The sequence below is a fragment of the Taeniopygia guttata genome, chromosome Z (assembly GCF_048771995.1).
Source record: "Taeniopygia guttata chromosome Z, bTaeGut7.mat, whole genome shotgun sequence".
Lineage (NCBI taxonomy): Eukaryota > Metazoa > Chordata > Aves > Passeriformes > Estrildidae > Taeniopygia > Taeniopygia guttata.
In genome coordinates this window covers 30,582,484-30,602,955 of record NC_133063.1, presented here as the reverse complement: position 1 = coordinate 30,602,955, position 20,472 = coordinate 30,582,484, and positions in this window count along the sequence as shown.

Below are 20,472 nucleotides of genomic sequence, written 5' to 3'. Positions count from 1 at the left end.
AGTTTGCCACTTGCCAAAAGCAGAGTGTTTTCAGTTTCAGGGACTCAGGGAACTACACCTGCCAGAGGTAAATAATAGTAAGATCTAGCACTGAATATTGGAACAGTACAGCACAAGCGAGCACGGTATGAGCACATGACCTTACTGCCATTCTCCTTGTTGCTATGGCATTTTGTGTCAGGAGTGCAGTAATGGACAAAAATTAAAATGTTAGTCTTGTGGTTCATAATCATCTTCGTGGATGTAAAGAATACTTCAGAGAACAACTAAGGAAATTACTTGTTGAAACTCTTTCAAGAAGAAGTCTATATTCTCTCCAGTAAAAAGCTAAACGTAGCAAGTGTACAAGATTCTTGCAGTCAAATGTCTGAGTCTGCAGGGGAAAAAGCTCCTTTTTTGTTCTTTTAAATGAAGAAATTGAAAAGCTTAGCTTATTTTTTAACACTGTGAAGCACTAATTTATATTTTTAATTATTGACTATGCAGACTTTATTTCTCTTTGCCATTTATGATATACTTTTTTTTTAACATTTCCTAGACCTCTTAGCTTTAATGTATGAGTGTTAAATATTCTACTTGGACAACATAATTCACTGCCACAGAAGACAGATCTGGGAATCCTGAGGGTCCCAGCTCCCAAACACACAATTGTGAATTACCAGGACTTGAAGCACCATTTCAACTCACAAAGCATTATGAATTTTGGGAGAAACACTGTAATCAGAGTAAAAGCCCTCTTCTGGAGGACATCAGAAAAAAATATCCATCTTCTTTAATCTCTCCACCAGGAAGTTATAAATCTTGACAAACAAGAAGACTCAATCAAAGCCAGGCTCAGCTTTCAGTGACATAAATCCAAAAAATCTTCACTCACTTTTAAGGAATAAAGATAGTAGTATCCAAAATGGAGATTTACCCTCACGTGTTTAATATTTCTATTACTTTAATTAGAAAAAATCTTAAAATGAAGAAGATGTTACATTTATTTCCAGTCTAATAATTGCTCTTTAATTATTTTATTTCTGCAGTGAACCAAAATTATGACACAAATACTGTTAAATTGGTTATTAATGGTTCTGGCCAAGATACTGTATTGCCCCAAGAAGAATCCAAATAAAGAATTGTATTGTCAGTATAGCTGTGCAAACATGGATCACTCCCAAGGAATTATCTTATGACAAAAACAGTAAATTGGACAAATCATAGAAATATATTACAGACTGATTTAAAAGGTCATTGTGATGATGCTAATGATGAACATTTTCAACTGGGCAACATTTAATTTTTTTTCCAAAAGGCATGTTGCTGTTTTGTTTATTTTTCTTTTCAAAGTCCCTAAAGCTTACATTCTTCTTGTGTGGAATGTGATATGTTCTCAACAGACTGGTTTCTTCTTGTTCTATAGGTACTTCACAACAAGAAAAGAAAAGTAACTTATACTCTTTCTGTAGAAACAAATATTTTCTCTTATTAAAAATTAAACACTTATGTGCTGAGTAAAATATGACTCATCCTCTATCTTATCCTCAAAGAGAATATTTTTTCAATGGGAATTAAACACCAAAATTATGTTAGATATATCCAGTCTGTATTAACTAGATAGAAGTTCCTACTACATATCTAGTACATACATATCTATGATATGAAAGCCCAGCACCAGTTTCAGCTTGATAGACATGCTGCTAATAATTTCTTCTCAGCAATATTTGTCTCAGGGAATACTGCTCCTTTGTCCACAGCCAGCTTTTTCTGAAGGCAGAAGCTCCTGAACTGCTTTTCCTGTATTTATACACAACTATTTCAAAATAAAGGGCTGGCCTGTGACAAAGAAATACATGCTCCTTCCCTTTCCTCCTCAGAGATACCACACTGTTTGAAGTTTTCCAAATAAGCCAAACAAACACACACACACACACACCAAAAAAAAAAAAAAAAAAACAAAAAAAAAAAAAAAACCAAAAAAAAAAAACCACCAGAAACCTGAAGGAGCCAGAAGATTGTAATGAATATCAGACAGTAACCTCTGTCTTAAGACTCAGAACCATTCTGTAGTGGTCCTATAATGAAAGCTTTTAAAATCCTTTCATCAGAAATAATTACAATTTTCTCTCTTGAAGAGAACAGCCTTCTTCAGAAAGCTTTACTCCCCTGTGCCTTCAGCTGCCAGAAAATCAGAGGCAGGAAACAAGAGTCTTAAGGGCCAAGCAAACCACAGACCTTTCATCTTCTAGATCATGAGACCAGATCCTTCAGAGGTGAACAGCACAGCACTCCAAACAACAACAACCTCTCATTCTGTGTAAACAAAAGAAATGACAATGCCCTAGGGCTCATTTAAAACTCTTCAATGAAGCTGATTCTTCCAGTTTTCATTTCCCTTGAACCAATTTGATTTCATTTTAGGCTCAGAACAGCCCTCCCTCACACAAAAGGGATTAACAGATGCGTTGCACGCAGATCATGTGAGCTGATCCTGTGGCAGGGCAGCAGAGGCAGAACGTGTGTGTCTCCAAAGCAGGGCTCCTTCACTCTACAACAGGCTCCTCCATGAGACTCGAGGATTTGTAGATGAGCGCCCTTGTCCCTTTGGTAACAGTAATACTTACTGCTCTCAGTAAATCTAGGAAGGCCATGCCAGTGACAGTTTCTTTCCATATGATTTTTTTGTGGTTTTTTTCTTTAAATCTTCACAGAGCAAGTGGAAAGGAATAGACTAATGACATGGACAAAAGCTGCTTAAATAAAAAGGAACCAAACTATGATAAAAATATATCAGCCAGGAAGTCCAACAGCTCTTAAGTCAATGAAAGAGATTGGGAACATATAAGTGTAACATACTGGCAGCTATATAATTTTCTAACATAATTTTGGATAAAAATCATCCCTGCTCAATTACAATCAGTGTTTTATTAAAAGACTGGTTAAAGGATAGTTGCTTCATTACTCTGATCAATATCCTGAGCCAGGCAAAACTTTGCAAAATAGAAAAATAGAGATAGAGAGATAGATCATAAAATACATACAGAAGTATAATTCAGGATAAATACTTATGTTCTCCCTACCCCAGTACCCTAAACTAAGTCAGTTACTTTTCCTGACCACATTTCAGCTCAGAGCATTCAACTAGCTGTAAAAGATCCTTAACAGATAGTTCATTGTATTATATTTTATTTATTTGCAAATATCCTACAGTTGCTGCATTTACCTGCAAAGTTCCTGTGAAAGAAAGAAATATGTAGACAACTGTAGACAAATATACAGACAAAACAACAAATTCAATCTATGAGTTTGAGGCCAAACTGTAGCATAGTATGAAGGATAACTGAAATTCACAGAGATTCATTTAATATGCAGAGTCAATAAATATCATAAACACCTTGGTAAAGAAATAGAAGCAGTACAAGTTCAGTTCAAGGTAAGTTTTAGGATATTCAGCTCTGCTTTTCCTCACATACCTGCTATCTTCACATCATGGTCGACTGATGAAGTCCTGCCTTAATGCAATTGCATCCTCTGCTCAAAGAAATATCCCAAAGCCTCTGGGTCATTTTCCATTACCAATAAAATTCATATTCTGTTCTTCCTCGTTTTACTACCCCTACAGCAACTATTTATTATTTTCTAGAAATAAAATTTAAAAACCAACAGCAAAACAAAAAAAAATTTGCATTATCTTTCTTTTCTACATTTAGCATAATGGTACAGGATTCCAGGTATTTGACTGTAAGAGATCCCATTGCACACTGTGGCCTCCTCAGTAGAGACTGCTATCTAGATCACACAAATAGGGACATATTAAAGAAATAAAAGAGAGCATCTTCACACAAAGCTTTTCAAAAAGCTGGCCTGAATCTGAAAAGAAACTTTCTAGAGCAAGCGTGTTTTTAGAATACACAAACCATGAAATAAAATACTTGATAATGAACTAACATATTCTCCATTAAAATGCAATTCTAATGAAGTCATTGCTTGGTACTGGAAGAAAAGTTTTCTTCAGTGTAATATGGTGTTATCTGATACAAAAATTTAATTACTATCTTTGTTGGAAAAAAAAAATTAGGTGCAACTTATCTGATTCATTCCCTTGTGGATAAAAAGTGGAACAACTTCCAACTGAAATTTGTCTCTATATATCTGTTTTTGCTCAAAAATGCTTCTCCTTTTCCCACCCATTTTCCTCATGGTTTTCATCTTGTAAAATGACAACATTATCATGATTCCTGGAACTTAGCTAGGCAAAGTAGATCAATCCATTTGTGCAAAGGCATGAATTTTGCATAATCTAACAAGAGCTTAGTGGCATTTGGCTCATTAGTGCTCAGAACCTTAATGGAACACTTCCAAGACTTTGCTTGTGAGAGTGACCAGCCGCTGGAACAGGCTGCCCAGAGATGTGTGGAGTCTCTTTCTCTAGGGAAATCCAAAAGCTCTCTGGACACAGCCCTGTGCCATGTGCACTGGTTTGATCTTGTTTGAGCTGGGAAGTTGGACCAGATGACCCACTGTGGTCCTTCCCAACCCAACTCAACTCAACCCATCCAGTGACCCTCAGATTCTATGAAGGGGGTGGGAGTAGATGTGCTTGTGACTCTGCACAATGTCTCTGTGGGAAGATGTCTTTTATCACTCAAAATATTTTCACTCCTGTGAAAACAAAAAGGAGTTCACAGTAATCCCTCTTTGGCATTTTGAGGATTGAGCCAGCAGTTCTGCACAAATGAAGTGCCAGCTCAGGTGGACTGGCTGCAAGGCAGCAACACAGTGAGCACTGCTGTGTCCGTGCAATGACGTCTTCCACTAAATCCATTTCCAGTCTGGAGGCAGCAGGAATGTCCCCAGGTGCTCTGCTCCCATCTTCTCTGTGGCCATGGCTCAGTCAGGGCAATTCCTTCAATGCTTTTGACTGTAAAATTCAATTGTGATTAGTTTGGGTTTTTTTTTAATCTCTGTGTCAAGCTTAACCAAGAAAACCGAAGACTTGAAAAAATAAAAAATTTGGGCTAGGAAATATGTCAAGTGTAATTGTGAACAGCCCACTTCTCACCTGACAGGAGTAAGGTAGCACTGCCAAGAGATCTAGCTGATTCAGGATGGGTAAAGCTGCCTCACAGAGCATCAGCAGGTGGTCTTCTACAAAGACCTCATCTCTATTTGCAGCTTGCTCTTTGGAGTTAGGCTAGAAAATATTTCAAATAGGAAAAAAAGAAAAAAGTAAAATTAATGTTTTATTATTGTTCTGTTCTGCTTAGGAGAACAGAAATAAAAATAGAATTTGGGGCAGAGAAAGCAGCACATTATGGCAGTGAACACATTTATTTATTCCTGAAAGATAATACTATCTGTCAAGATTTAGCCCATAAAGTGTTTCATATGTTACAGTTCCCTTTCCTCATATTCATGCTGAAAAGTTCAGAAATTGTTTTCTAGGGGCCCAAATCCAGAAATCATTCTTTCGATCTAGGTTACTTAAGGATGAGAAAGGTTAGCAAGCCTAACAAGACAATAAAGAAAGAGTGAAATAAAGTGGAAACCTGAAAAGATATGAGGGTAAAAGAAGTATTCACAACATATTAGACACAACCTACCAAAGAGTTTCAGCAGGGGCAGGAAAATTTGGTTTAGTATAATTAGCTGCATTCATAGCAATTCCCACAGAGAGATGTCAGGAAATAAAACAGACAAACTCTGCTCTCATGTACCATTTAAATGTTACCACACTAGAAACAAGCCCCATGAAAATTTTCAGACAGAATTCAGATACTACTTCTAAAAAAGCAAAGATACCCACGGGAAAGGACTTGTATTAAGATCATCAAAGCACTCTGTCAATTAGTTATTCTGTGTCCAGACTCTCTCAGGGCTCTGCATGAGAAAACAGCAACCACTGGCTTGTGCTAAGCTTTGCTGCTTGTGGCTCATTGTGACATGTGTACAAGTCTGGAGCACTCTGCAAGCACACAGTGACTGCAGGTGTAACACTGAGCATGAGCCCCTCAGACCTCACAAGGTGACATCCCCAGAACAAACACATTCCAAATACTAAGTAGCAGCAGAGAGACACAATATTTAGAATTTTGTGATGCATATTTGGTACTATAGACTTTGGGGAGGATCCTTCATGTCTGCCTGATATCTTTTCCCATGTGGGAAAATGATGGCTGCTTTCTATCAGAGTACAAGCAATGCAGCATCTGTGGTTGGGGAAATTAAGACCTCATTTTATGTTTGTGAAGTGTTTAAACTGCTCAGATTCCTGTATTTTATGCAAAAATATAAAGCAGCTAGAGTTGCCTTGCAGTACAACCTTCAGTAGTCCTATTGCATAAAAGAGGGTCCTCAGGTACATGGAAACTGTTTGGATTGGATGTTATTTTAGATCAAAGAGACTGATGCTGGCAAAACACTTTTTCAAATAGAAAGTCACTCAACTGCGCAATTAAATTGAGTTCTATTGCCTCATTCCTGAAGCTGGACTGGAGCTTCACTGAAACAGACTGTAGAGTTGGGACTATGAGCCATTCAGTCTCATACATTCCTCAGAATACTTGCACAAAATCATTGAAGTCTCTATGCTGTGGCTTCTCCATATTTAAACGAAATAATTGTATATAGTCTTCTCTACCCATCAGAAGCCATAGTCACAAGCATCTCAAACTCATTTACATTCTTTGTCCTTTCCATTCTTTTTGCCAACTTTAAATGAATGATCTCAAAATATGCTTGTTGGCAACAAACAGACTAAAACCAGAAAAAGCCAAAAACATTTCAATAAAAATTCTAATGGCCATATTGACACTAAACATGGTAGGACACAACAGATTAATTTCATTCCACTTATCACATTTTCAACTTCATCTATGTATACAGAGGTGCCAGCTGTATACTTTTCTTTGAAGCTTTAGAGTGTGGAAAAAGCATGAGTTTTTTGACTGGTACTCTGTATGCTGTTAAGCCATTTGTTTTCAACTGAACACATTATAATTTATATTCATTAACTTTTCCCTTTCTCAGTCTCATGGGAAGGGAAAAATGGTAGTTAAAATTTTGCATCTGACCACTCTGACAGCTTAGGGAGGTTTTCAATCTAGCATGAGCTACAATTTTTTCTGGTTAGTGAATAAATGTAAATTTACTTTTCTAATTTCTTAAATGAGTGTCATTCTTTATTTTAAAAGAGTTGAAACTGCATAGAAAAGGACCTGGAGGTCCTGGTCAATAGGAAGCTGAACATGAGTCAGCAGTGCCCTGGCAGCCAGGAGGGCCAACCCTGTCCTGGGGGGCATCAGGCACAGCATCACCAGCTGGGCAAGGGAGGGGATTGTCCCCTCCGCTCTGCCCTGAACTTGGGCAGCCTCACCTCGAGTGCTGGGGGCAGTTTTGGGTACCACAACACAAAAAAGACATTGAGCTGTTAGAGAGTGTCCAGAGGAGGGCCATGAGGATGGTGAAGGGCCTTGAAGGGAAGCTGTGTGAGGAGTGGCTGAGGTCACTTGGTCTGCTCAGCCTGGAGAGGAGGAGACTGAGGTGAGACCTCACTGCAGTCACAACTCTCATGAGGGGAAGAGGAGGGGCAGATACTGATCTCTTCTCTGTGGTGACAATGACAGGACCTGAGGGATGGTCTGAAATTGTGCGAGGTTTAGTTTAGATATGAGGAAAAGGTTCCTCGTCCAAAGGATTGTTAGGCATTGAACAGGATCTCCAGGGAAGTGCTCACAGCACCAGCCTGACAGAGTTCTAGAAGCATTTGGACAGTGCTCTCAAGCACTTGACTCTTGGGACTGTACTGTGTACAACAAGGAACTGGATTCAATTTTCCTTGTGGGTCCCCTCTAACTCAGGATATTCTATTATTTCATTCTATCATGTATGATATATAAGAAATAAATGAAAACATAACAAGTTACAAATGCTGTTATAAAACACATAAATCCATTATAAAGTCTGAAGTTTGTCCAAGTGTTCAATTTTCTTTCCTACATAATATGATGTAGAGAGTAGAATGTTTTATTGCATTGAAATCTTCTGGATTTCTTTACAGATAATTCATTGAGTAGTTAAGGCTTAGCTGGGAGATGGATTTGCAGGATTAGAATGACAAAATCCAAAATTTGAGGATATATTCACACGGTTCTGAACAAAACAGAATTTAAAAGGAGAAGAATCACAAAGAAAAACTAAAGGAAAAGATACACTTTAAAAAATTAGCAGTTGTTTGCTCTTGTTTTGTTTTGAGGTTTTTTTAATAGATCTGTTTAAATATGGCTTTGCCACCATGTTGAAGTTCAAAGATCAATTTGTTTTATTGGTTTCTATATCTTTCTCTAGTCTTTCTCCTTAAATTCATTTCTATACTGCAGCACACTAACATGCAATCTCCTCTCACTCTTCTTCTAGTCCTTCCCCAGCATCCCCTCCTTTCTTCACTGGACTTGAGCAGTGTTTCTGTCACCAGCCCAGATCAGCATCCACAGAACTGCAAAACTCATTTTACCACAAGAAAAGGTGGAGAAAGGGGGCAGGAAACCTCACCATAAGATTAACTAGAGTGGTTCCCAAAAAGTTAGTAATCTGGGGATTTAAACTGGGTGTAGTTTTCTAGACTTTTGGTGTATCTCTATCACTGTCTAGCCAGGGAAAATATCGGTGGCTGCTGTAGAATTAATTGCTCTGTAAGCATCACTTAAACAGGGAAGAGCCAAAGACTATCATTGCCACAATTCAAACTATGCCACAATCTATAGCAAGTCCCTATGGAAGTTATTCTCTTCCTAAGAAGATAGCTCCATTTCTGAGCTGCAAAATGTTTGAATCAGATGTCTGCTTTCAAATCTGATGCTTCTCCAGGGTTTTTGAAAGTGACCTGAGGGAGCCATTCTGGACAAATAGAGGAATTTTCAATAAAAATTTACAAGAAGTCATTATTTAAACATACCCTATGCTGTACTTGATCGTTATATATATTTTCAGTAATGTATGACTCCCTCTCTGTGGACTTTACCTCATGGAGCCAGAAATTTGTCAGGTATTCATGATTTTTTTTCATTTGAACTTCTCTTGTAAACTGGGACTGGGGAGTCTCAGGAGTTTTGGAGCACAGTGGCAGGTCTGCTCTTTTTCATACCACTGACAGAGTTGTCCTAGGGTGACGTTATGGTGTTTGTATCCCCAGTCGTGTGTTCTGTTTATGTTTGATATTATGTTCTGTGCTTTCAGAACTGACTCTGAAAGTGAAGGTTTGTTTTGCCTTGTTATCAGCCAGTTCACCTCCCCCCATGGTCTGTTGTCTAAAAAAGGCTAGTGCTGGCTGGCTTTGCTTTTGGCTTGCTTGCTTGCTTGGCTTGCTCTGCTTTTGCCTTTGCTTCCTAGTTAGTTTAGCTAAGCAGTCCAATTCTTTCCCTGGACTGTTTCTTTTCCTTTCCTCTTCCTGAATACCATCCAATCTGCTCTGGACTGGGAGCTGGGAAGCACCAAGGAACACTGAGAGCCTGCGCTCTGTGATCTGCAGCAGCCATCCCCAGTGCTGGAGAGCAATCCCCAGCATCCAGACCCGGGCGACCACTCCCAGGAAAGACTTTCTGGATTTGTTCATCTCTTCAGAGTGGTGAAAGAGTTTTGTTGTCATCTGGTGTTGGTAATTTTTCTGGTGCTGGGGAGTGCTTTGTTCATTAAATAAACAGGTTCTTTTACACTCCTCTCAGAGAAAATTTTTTCCCGAACCAGGTGGGTGGGGAGGGGCCGTGGGGGCTTGTTTTCTGGGGGCTCCTTCCAGAGGGTTTTCCCCAAATTTGCCCTAAACTAGGACAAGAGTGTATAAACAAAAAAATCAAAACCAGGTTTACTCATTTTCACATCCATTTACATAACATGATATAGAAGGAGCTAACAATAACTGGGAAGTCCCTTCTGTAAGCCGTGAGTCAGTTAAAGGTGACATCAGCCCGCAGAGATAAACAGGAGCGAAAGTTAGACATAGGGTAGAATTGAGTTACGGATTCCCTAACCTGTGCATCTCAAAGGACCCTCACTTCATTTCTCACAGTGTTGTATTTCCCAAAGCAGCAAGTCCCAACATCAAGCAGGGACCTCAGCTGAGGGACCATCTTGTTGGAAGAGCTTTGACAGACCTCTGAGATGAGTGACTTGAAGTCAGTGAGTAAAGAGTTACACAAATGGCTAAGTTAAAGCTCTAGGAACACACACAATTGAGAATTTCTTCACTGTTTGCATCCCAGATTTCACAGTCACATTATGAAGCACCTGCTATGAAATAAAATCCTGCCCTGGACAGGCTCCACTATCTAAAACAAGTGCTAATGACACTAACTGAGTCACAGTAGAAATTTGAAGTCCTGCAGGGTAATCAAAAAAACACCAAGAAATACACCAAGAAACTATATAATTTATCAGAAATGTAGCATGTTTATCCGAAAGCTACTTAAAAAAGGTTCAAAAAGTAACACTTAGGTCACTGATACAAACCTTGTTCTATTAGAAATTAGAGGTTAAAGTGAGGTGATCAATTAAGTTATTAAATTATTCTTTGTTCCAATGTCACAAACACTGGATCATGACATTGTCCTATCTCATCCCAGTCTGCCCATAATTCGCAATCTTTCTTTGTTTATTCATATCTGCCAGGGAAATAGCTGAAAATTTGGGCAGAGAGATTGTAAAATCTAAGTGTGTAAAATCTGTCAATCAGTGCCAGGAATACAACACATGAACTCACATGTACACATTCTTTGTTTCTATGTATATGAATTAATGCAGAAAGAAATTATTTAATATTTTGTTTGGTTGGTTGGTTTGGTTTGGGGTGTTTTTTTGTGCATGATCCTTCAACGGTAAAAAGTAGATTGCTAAATCAGTACAGTAATTCACCCAGATATCCAGGCCTTAACCTTGTACCATTGAAATAAACAGAAGTTTGATCATTGAAGTCAGTACTTCAATGATATAATGGTATACTGTAACATCTGAAGCTTCATAGATGCCAGCAAGAAATGTTACAGGGGAGTATCAGAAAACCACTTTAATAAGTCAGCATATCACTTGAGTAAGATACACTGCTCAAATATTAGTTGTGTTCCAAAGTATCTGTATCAAAACCTGATTTTAGAACAGTCCTCTTGAGTTGGTCATTTCTCCCCCAGCAGCCACATTTATAACTCTGCATTATCCATACATCTGAGACTGATAAATATGCTGGAAAGGCCATGTCATGGAGCAGGAAAAATTTACTCACTAATCTTAAAAGTCTTAAAATCCTTCTTTGCAGAATGGCAAAATTGCTTGCAGGAACAGCGGATGCCCCACCTAGAAAAAACTTTAAGTGCCTTCCTTTTCAAAGTAGTCTTCCATGACACAGTGTTTGGTACATTTTCATTGTTGAGTTGGTCCTTTTACAAGTGCAGAAGAAAAGATGGAAATTACCTGAGTTTTCCAAATATAAGACTTGTGTAAGGTATCACAATGTCCAATGACTCTCACAACAGTCTCAGCATATGGGATATCACAAATAGCATGATTTCTGTTCCATCAATGGTTTTAATTAACCTATTTACTATTTCATTTCAACTCTATCACAGCACATTTGATGTCAAAAACATAAGCAGAGCTGTTTTGTCACCTCTTTTATTTCCCCTTACCTACTAAAAAATAAAACCAAAGAGAGATTTAACTGTTTGGTGTAAGGGTAAATTCCAGAAATGAATTAAATAAATGCTCTCAAAGCATTTTTTGTCTCTTGCAACAAGGCATGGATATTGGAAACTCATCTTGGATACAGACTTTCTTTTTGATGTAGAAAGCATATGTGGAAACAAAGTGTATGGAATATCAGCTTACCTCACAAGATAAAATTATGTGAATATTTGCTTTGGCAAAACTCATATGGAACTAGTAACTGTTTTGCAGGAAATTTTTAAAGACAAAATAAGGTTTGGCTCATCAAATAAAGTAAACTTATCTTCAATAGTAAGCAACCTAGGAAATTAAGTTTCTTTATTATTAATTTTGCTGTTGTTTTTCTGCTCAGGGGCATAGATAATTCAAAATTATAACCAGTAATCGAGCTAAAAGAAATCTTCTGATAAAGAGCAGCTTTACTAGAAACATATAAACTTTCAAATGCAAATGACACAAGACATGAATATCTGGCTACAATAGTGCCCCCAGGTGACATCCTTGTTTCAATCCGCTTCTCTTGAGCACCAAAGTCACAACGGCACAGAAATGGATGGTTTCCAGCAGCTCAGGACTAATACCTGGGAGCTAGAGTTCATCCCCTGGAAACCCTGTGATGCACATACAAATCCCTCTTCAGCACCAGAAATGAGCAGGCTATATGGGATGTGAGGATTGGTTCAGATTTGTCTCTTCCCCAGTCCAGTGGCTTTGACAGGAAATCAACTTCTGCACAAAGCACAGCTGACGGATGCTGCACTGAAGTCTCATCCTGCTGGGACATCAGGACAGTTTTAACTAGCCTAAGAACAAGGAGGGTGGTTTGGAGGAGACTTCACTGGGCTTTTTTCCCATTAGACTGGAGAGTGGAGGAAACAAGGGATGACCTTAGTGGAAGAGAGAATACTTCAAAGACAGATGTACTGAAGGCATGTTTCATGAATTTGCAGCAGTATTACACAGGTTCATTCTGCACATCTTTAAAAAATGTTTCATGTAAAAGTATTTATTCTGCTATCAATATTCACCAAGTAGAAAAACATTTTTTAAAAGTATGCTGACTATGAAACTTAGCATGGAGTGAGCAACATTTGCTATGCATCTACCTTGTCATTCAAGAACTGAAACATTCCTGTGGACACTTCCAAGACTTTGCTGTTGAAAGACACCTGATTGGGTACTAGAGTTCTCCAACTTGCTGTTGTTGCATCCATTTCAGTGGACATAACAAGGTGGCACAGGTGTGTCACCACTATGCAAGTATGCCAGAAAGAGATCTTACTCCAGCATATAAAAGATTTAAACACATCTTCATTCTGTGTACAGGGACAGGACCCGAAGCTGCAAGCAATCAGGACATTACAGAACAAAAATCCTGAAGGTCCCTATCAGCAGTGTGATAGCCTTCAGACCAGTGGAGAAGCACAGATTCCAATTCAGACACCAGGATTTGTGTTTGTTTGGTTTGGTGTTTGGTTTGTTGTTCTTTGGTGGGGTTTGGGAGAGCCAAGAGGGGCAGAAGGAGTGGTGATTTTGGTTTGGTGTTTTGGAGGGCCGCATTTCTTGTTCGTTTTTCTTTCTTGGGTTTGTTGGTTGGCTTTGGTCAGTTTGAGTTTAATAGGGAACAAAAGTGTCCTTTTCAATTGTAAAACTTGTCCTTTTAAAAACTATACAATTGAAGGACTGCCTGTTCTGAAAATTTAGTCAAAAATAGGAATCCTCATCTAGCTGTTCCATCCTACTAACAGTGAAAAATGTTTTAAACACCTATGATTCTAGCTGTCTGTGTAATTTCCTTCCAAAAAAAGAAGTCAGACCAAACTGTAGCTTGTTGGTTTTGAACCACTTAACCCCAGCATCTGAAAGAGCTATTTCCTCTATAAGATTAACTGGCTGGTTGACAATACCCTCTAATATGAAGCTTCAACTCAGTAAGGGATAAAATAGCCAGGGGCTACCTCAGGAATTGTGTTTTGATTGCTCCTTACTCATGTTACCTTGCAAACATAATAGAAATTTTGGGCCTATTTGTTTATATATAGACTAGATTGTTAGTCATGGGGAAGCTGTGTTGACACCACTTAAACCCAACTGGCAACATTAAAATCACTGGCATTTGGAGCATTATATTCTGACTACCTGTGGCACTCCAGGTGCAACAGATTTGGACATTAGCCTCTGGAAACACCAAAGTAATTAAAACAGGCTCTCCATCCTTCAAAACTCAGCATTTATCTAGTAATTTTCAAGCCAGTCAGAAAAGACACAGCCATAAAAAGGCAAAGAAGCACTTTTTTCCAAGCTTTAAATTAATTGCAAATGCCACTACACAACAATCCTCAGAATTAATGCAAAGGCTGAGGGCTGCTTGAGGTGTTTGCATAAAAACACACATCCATTAGGACTTTTCTGTTGAGCACAGCCTTAATGAAGTACAGCATTTTCCCATGCAGAAAGGCAGGATCTGCACTATTTACAGGCTGGTTTTCGTTCTTCCTGCTGGTTTTTGCTCCAAGTGCAAAGGAGTACTTCAGCTGCCACCTCCTGGCTAATCAACCCTACTGCACTGCACCAGGCTGGCTCCCATCTGCCTTCCTCAGTCCTGCAAACAAAGACCAAACAGTTCTCCTTTAATCCTAATCCAAGCAGGTACTTTACTAATTGTATTTTTCACCAGTGGTAATGACTGAAAAACAACACTGTATTTTCAGCCTCGACCTCTGCAGTTTGGAAGCAGAGGAAAAGACTAGGAACTTGGATGCAGCACAGAAGGAAAGCGACAGGTCCAGTGGAGGGTGGGACAGGTACTACAGACCCCAGGAAGATGTCAGTACTGAACTAGAGTGATCTCTGTTCTGCCAAGATCTGCCACATCCTGTAAAGTCTAACTTTCATGGAGAAGGTCAAGGATCTAAAAGGAGAAATCACAGATGATTTTACCAACCCGATGGGGTAAAACTGGCCATTAAATAATACATGTTGAATACAGGTTTGTGGTGAGGGAGAGAAGGATATTTACACACATATATTTTCATTTGATTGCTATCGTGACCTCAGCTTCCAGGTAAGACAACATACCATAGTCATTCTTATTCTGGAGATAGGAGGAAAGAGTGAAGTGAATGTCTTTGGGTGACCAGCGTATTAGAGCAGAGAAGCTGAAGCCTTTGAAATTCTGCATCTTGTTTACATGGGACTATGACCCTAAAGTAGATGGAAATTAAAAGGATTGGGGGCCTCTTTCAACAGGAGTTTGTAAGGTTGCTGCTTCTACCTATGTATCTGCTGAAACATTAACTTAAGAGAAAATGCTTAGGATAAATACAGGCATTTTACATTGCTAACTCTGAAATTAAAAATTTTAAAATTCTACTCATAAAACTGGAATAAGCAAGAAAGATATGCACCTTCAAGATATCATATTTCAAGCAGCCTTCGTAGCACAAAAGTCAATAGAAACTGAGAATATGATAAAAGATCACCCTACTTATCAGCCCCACTTGACTCTGTTGGACAAGGCACAAGTTGGACAAGGCTGAACATTTGAACCAAAGAAAGCATAATACTTAGTTAAAAACAGGCCCATGGAGAGTAGAAAGTCACAGCTACAACTACATGTATAATTACAGCCATCAGTAGCATCAATATCACCTCAACACAAGTCTTCAGCAGCTTCGGATGTTCTGGCATAGCAAAAAGAAAGTATTCCACTCTCAGGAAATGCAAATACCTCAGGAAAAGCCATGGCTGCATGCTCTATTCAAAACCTACATTGATAGATGAGAAGGCCAGAGAAGTAGAGCAGTAGACTTAATCCCTGGGTTTTAAACAAGCTGCATTATTTCACTGACTTGCAGCCAAGAAGGACAACACTGACATAAAAACAGCACAGTACAATAAAAATTACTTGTACATTTGAAGTTTCCCTTTTACACTTGTAATATCCCTTCAAATTTTCAGTTGTTGCAGATTTTTTTCTTTTCTGAGTTACGACATTGATTTATCCAGCACTCTGTGTGTATCACAGCATGTGCATCAGTGCATCAGTGTTTGTCTCCATGTAAAAGAGGCCAGTGATCTCTGGCTTAAAAACATGAACACTCTTAAAATATTCTCTGCTGAAATTCCTAATATCTTAGACAGTAAGATGGGAAAATCAGTACCAACAATCAACATCAGATTGAAATTAATAAATCAACATGATAAGAATCAGAAAAGTGATCTCAGGAGGTTTATCTGAGAAGAGCATGTCACTTACTCACACTAACATCACATGCTCTCAGGTTTCTAACACTAAATATCAGCCTTGCATTCCCATCAAGTATTTATTCCTTGCTAGCCCACACACACAGACTCCTGCCTCCCAGCCCTGATACCAATCTCTCAAGAAACCCCTGACTCTCCAACTCCCCTAGCTACAGCCACCTTTGCTCCATGGTCTAATAAAGGCAACTTTGTTTATCAGCAATTTCAAAGTAATTTTAAAATATAGTGTCTTGTCATAGGTCATTTGGCCTATGCCAAGACACTATGGCCTGTGCATAGTGTCTGCACTTGTAGATACTATGCACTCTGTAGATTTGCATACAGGGCACCGTTATTGGCAAAACACTTCAAAATTATTCTTGATGATACAAACTGTATAAATAATATATTATTTCTTTACAAACTGTATTAATGCTGTACCTAGTTCTGTCACAATGTTTCCCAAGTTTAGGGCATTGTGACAATGTTCTTATAAACTGTAATCACTATCTTTTTAAAAATTAAATAAAACAACAAATCAATTCTCCTCAAATCATGTAATCAGTTTTTGATCAAACCTTGGAAATAAAGGGCAAATTGAACTAACCCCATTATCCATCTCTCTCTCTCTGCTTCAGTCTGTGTTTCAGTCACTTGTCACTAAGGTGAAGCATAGTTTAAAGGAAAAAAGCTTTCTCTTCTGTCTGGGAAAAAAAGGGCTTGTTAAAACAGAATTCTTTTTCATTTGCGGGCTGTCCTTGCTTTCATTTCCTTTCACTCTTAATCTGCACATCACTACAGCAATGTTACTAAGGCAGGGAGATAAATATCTGGCTGTTGTAGGAAAATAACATCCAAGAAAGTACAAGCAATTTTTACACAACTGTCAGGACACAAACCTTTGGAAGATTTTCCTTCTCTCCACTAGCTGTATGAGGAATTCAACATCCTTCATTGATGATCTTGCAACCACCTCCTGAGCTCACAGAGAACTGTGGAGTTCTTGTTGTTTTTTAGCACTCTTAAATGCAGAAATTTGACACAGGAGGACAGTATTTTACTGCAGATTCCCAAGAGCACCAATTAGTTTCCTTTCTTTCACCTCCACTTGCTTGGCAGGCAGGAGCGACACTTAGTCTCACTGAAGAAGATACATCACTGTTAGGGCTTACAAACACACAAACAGCACTGCTCTCAAGAAAGCAATGCAAGGAATAAACACAAGCATGTGCTCAAGGAAATGCAATGTAACACAGCTGCAGGGTTAAATATGGACAGTGATAATTTTTCTGCTCCATCATCCTGATCTGCAAGTAATATAACCCAGAACTGACGTTTCATCATTTGTTTCATCATTCATTCCTTGAGGAATTCACAGCTATGCAACATCAGTCAGAGCTAGATCAAAGATCCACTGCTAAAGGCAACAACTTCTTGGTCTCAGCTTGCTGTGTTTCAGAAATGCAGTTTCTCTGCAAAACTCAGACAACTGAACTAGAAAATTCATCAAGCTGTTCCTTTCAATTAGTCATCACAACATGCAGGATGGGTTTTAATGCTTCTCAGCATTCTGTACATGTTAGTAGTGTTTTGTGAAGATCATTTTGAAGAAGCAATGCTGGAGGGAGGATCAGGTAGGTCCCTGTCATTAAAAACACTTTCATTGACTTTTGCCAAAGTGAAACTGCTGATTGTTCATTAATACATTCTTCTTTCTATACATTCAAGACTGCTTCACAACAAGACCTTGAAGCATGCATTCCCTTTGGTTTTGTACTTCTTTGTCAAACCCCAGTTAGAAAAAACACACTTATTTAGTATTCTCATTAATAATCTTTAGCAGGAAGAAAACGTGTCAATTTTATTCCTGGTTGATAAGATGCCTGTGGGGGTTATGAATGCATACATGTACTGTTTCAAAAACAAGGAAGCTTCGGGATAAAACTAAATTACATCCCAAATCAACCTGAAAAAAAGTCAAACTAGAACCTCTGCATGAAAAATTCTTCAGAACACTAATTAAATGCAGATTGTGATGGGGCAGCTCGCAAAAATATAGAGCAGGGAAGTAAAAGATCATGTATGGGTCCTCTATTTCATTACAGGGCAGAGCAAGAACAGTCATCTGCTAGCAAAGTGATCACACCAAGACTTCTTTTATTTAGCTAGACAACTATAAAAAAATAGCTTTAGGCTAAGCGGTATCAGTATAAGAGGCTAGAGGATAAATTTAAGGACAAATTTGAGAAAAAAGCTTAAACACTATCATGTATGCCACCTTAGCTAAGGTGAAGTAAGGGGAAAAGAAGTAATTGGATATAAACATCTGAAGGAAGAAACATCAAAGGAAGAAGAAACACATGCTGAAATAGAAAACTTACTATGTTGAACAAAGAGATGAAATTAGAATAAGGACATTTAATATGCTTACTACCAAAAATAGCTTGTTTTAAAATATATCAGGATATGGAATATATCACAGCAGAACTGAAATTTCATAACAATTTAAAGGGAATAAAAATACAGGAGGCAGAAAAATACAAGAATTCTACAGTAGAAATGTGATGCTATGGAAAGTACCAAATAACAGTAGTCCTAGAGCACTTTTGTCCCCGTACTTCTAGCTAATAGGACTGACAAGATATTTAAAAATTGGAAACATGTATATGTTGCATTGGTAATAAGGCTAAATAAATATTTTTCTAAAAATGTTGGAAACTTACCAGGCCTTTGACACAATTTACACATTTTTTCCACTATGTGTAGACATATTGGGAAACATTGGTAAATACAACAGAAGAGTATTTATGCAACCTTTTGGAGTAGAAGTTTTTGGCAGTTTTTTCTCAGTGTCAGCCCCTACACTGATACCCCAAAAGGAAAGAATTCCACAGCAATCACAACAGGACCTCTGTGATACAGCACCACACCACTCAGAGCACACCAGTGTCTCGTTTGCGTTTGGATGGAGCCAATTCCCAGGGGATGCCACCCTCCTGCAGTGCTGTGACAGCACAGACACTGTAACAGAAGACACTCTCGAGGGTTTTAAATGATCCATAGCTGTTTACATTATTCATTTCATATTATTAAAACAGTCTGACAAGAGCTGCAGATTTTCAGACAGATATGCAGAATCAAGTGGCATAAAGTTTGCAGCCTAGCTGTACACACAATTAAAAATGAACTGGCTACAGAGACAGATGCAGTCCCCCCTGACCTTAACAATGTTGATATTTACATATGAACCTCCCCACCTGACTGCAGATAAGGAATGACAAACAATACTACAAATTAGTGCAGGTCAACAGAGCAGGAGGCAAGAGTTAGTCAATTACAAAAGCAAACCCTTCACTAGAGAACCAAATCCTGTGTTTTCTCAGCATAATCAACTGCCTGAGTCATGGAGGTCTAATGAAAATGACCTGTTTTTCCTTTATCTAATCGACTGATGCCTAGAATTGCATGAACTTTATGTGTGATAGAATTTAAGTCTTAGTATCACGTAGCAAAAGGCAAACATCAAATTAGTCTGTCTTCAGGACTAATGGTTGATCCTGCAATGTGCAGTTCTATCCAATCATGACAAAATTTTCAGTTTGAAGGGTTAACAAAGACAAAAAAAAATTGTTTACAAGCTATGTATGAACTCTACTGGGTTCTAGTAAAGTTGCTACAGCAAAACAGCTCTTGTGTGAAAAAACAAGGATTGAATTATAAACAGACGTTTAAAAAAAACAACAAAAAAAAACCCAAAAAAACAAAGAAAAAAACAAAAAAAACCAAACAAACAAGAAAAAAAAAAACAAAAACAAACTAATGCTTTCCTCAGATAAGATGTATTCTTTCTTTTAGAGATTAAAAAAATCATTGTTAGTTTTTTTGAAATATCAATGTGTCAGAATTTTCCTGATCCATTCCCCAGAATAAATAATTCAAAATCTTAAGTAGCCTTACAGATATGGTTTTCCCCCTTAGCTCTATGGATTGTCTTACATAACTATTCAGACACTTTTAAAATGTGTATATAGCTTCAAGATTTTAAAGGTTTGGTGTGTTTTTTCCCCCACATTTCCTACATATGGCCTTTAGAGGAATGGTCTCAGATCTTGCTCCCCACTGATAAGCATCTGCAAAAGCTTTGCTGCTTGGTGGCCCCTCCTTTATCCAAGACACTTGTGTGTGCATTTTAGTTTAGACGCCACTGCTGAGCTTCAACTGAAATAAAGCTGGACAGTCGTTGCAAGTACTGTTTGACAGTTGGATTTTCATAGATCTCCATATACCCAAATCTCCATGCAAGAGCTACTATCCAACAAAATCTGAACCCAAACCAGAAGATACCTCACAGACTTCCCTCCATGGCTCAAAGAAAAAAATAATTGGACATGAAAGGCTCAGTAGGTTTTCTTTTACTGAAGGCTCTATGACACTCTTCCCCTCCAACTACCCTCACTGAAGTTAAAAAATGGAGAGCAGCTATCAAACTCCACTATTATGTCATTTATGTCATTTTCAGAATGAGAAGACAGACATAAT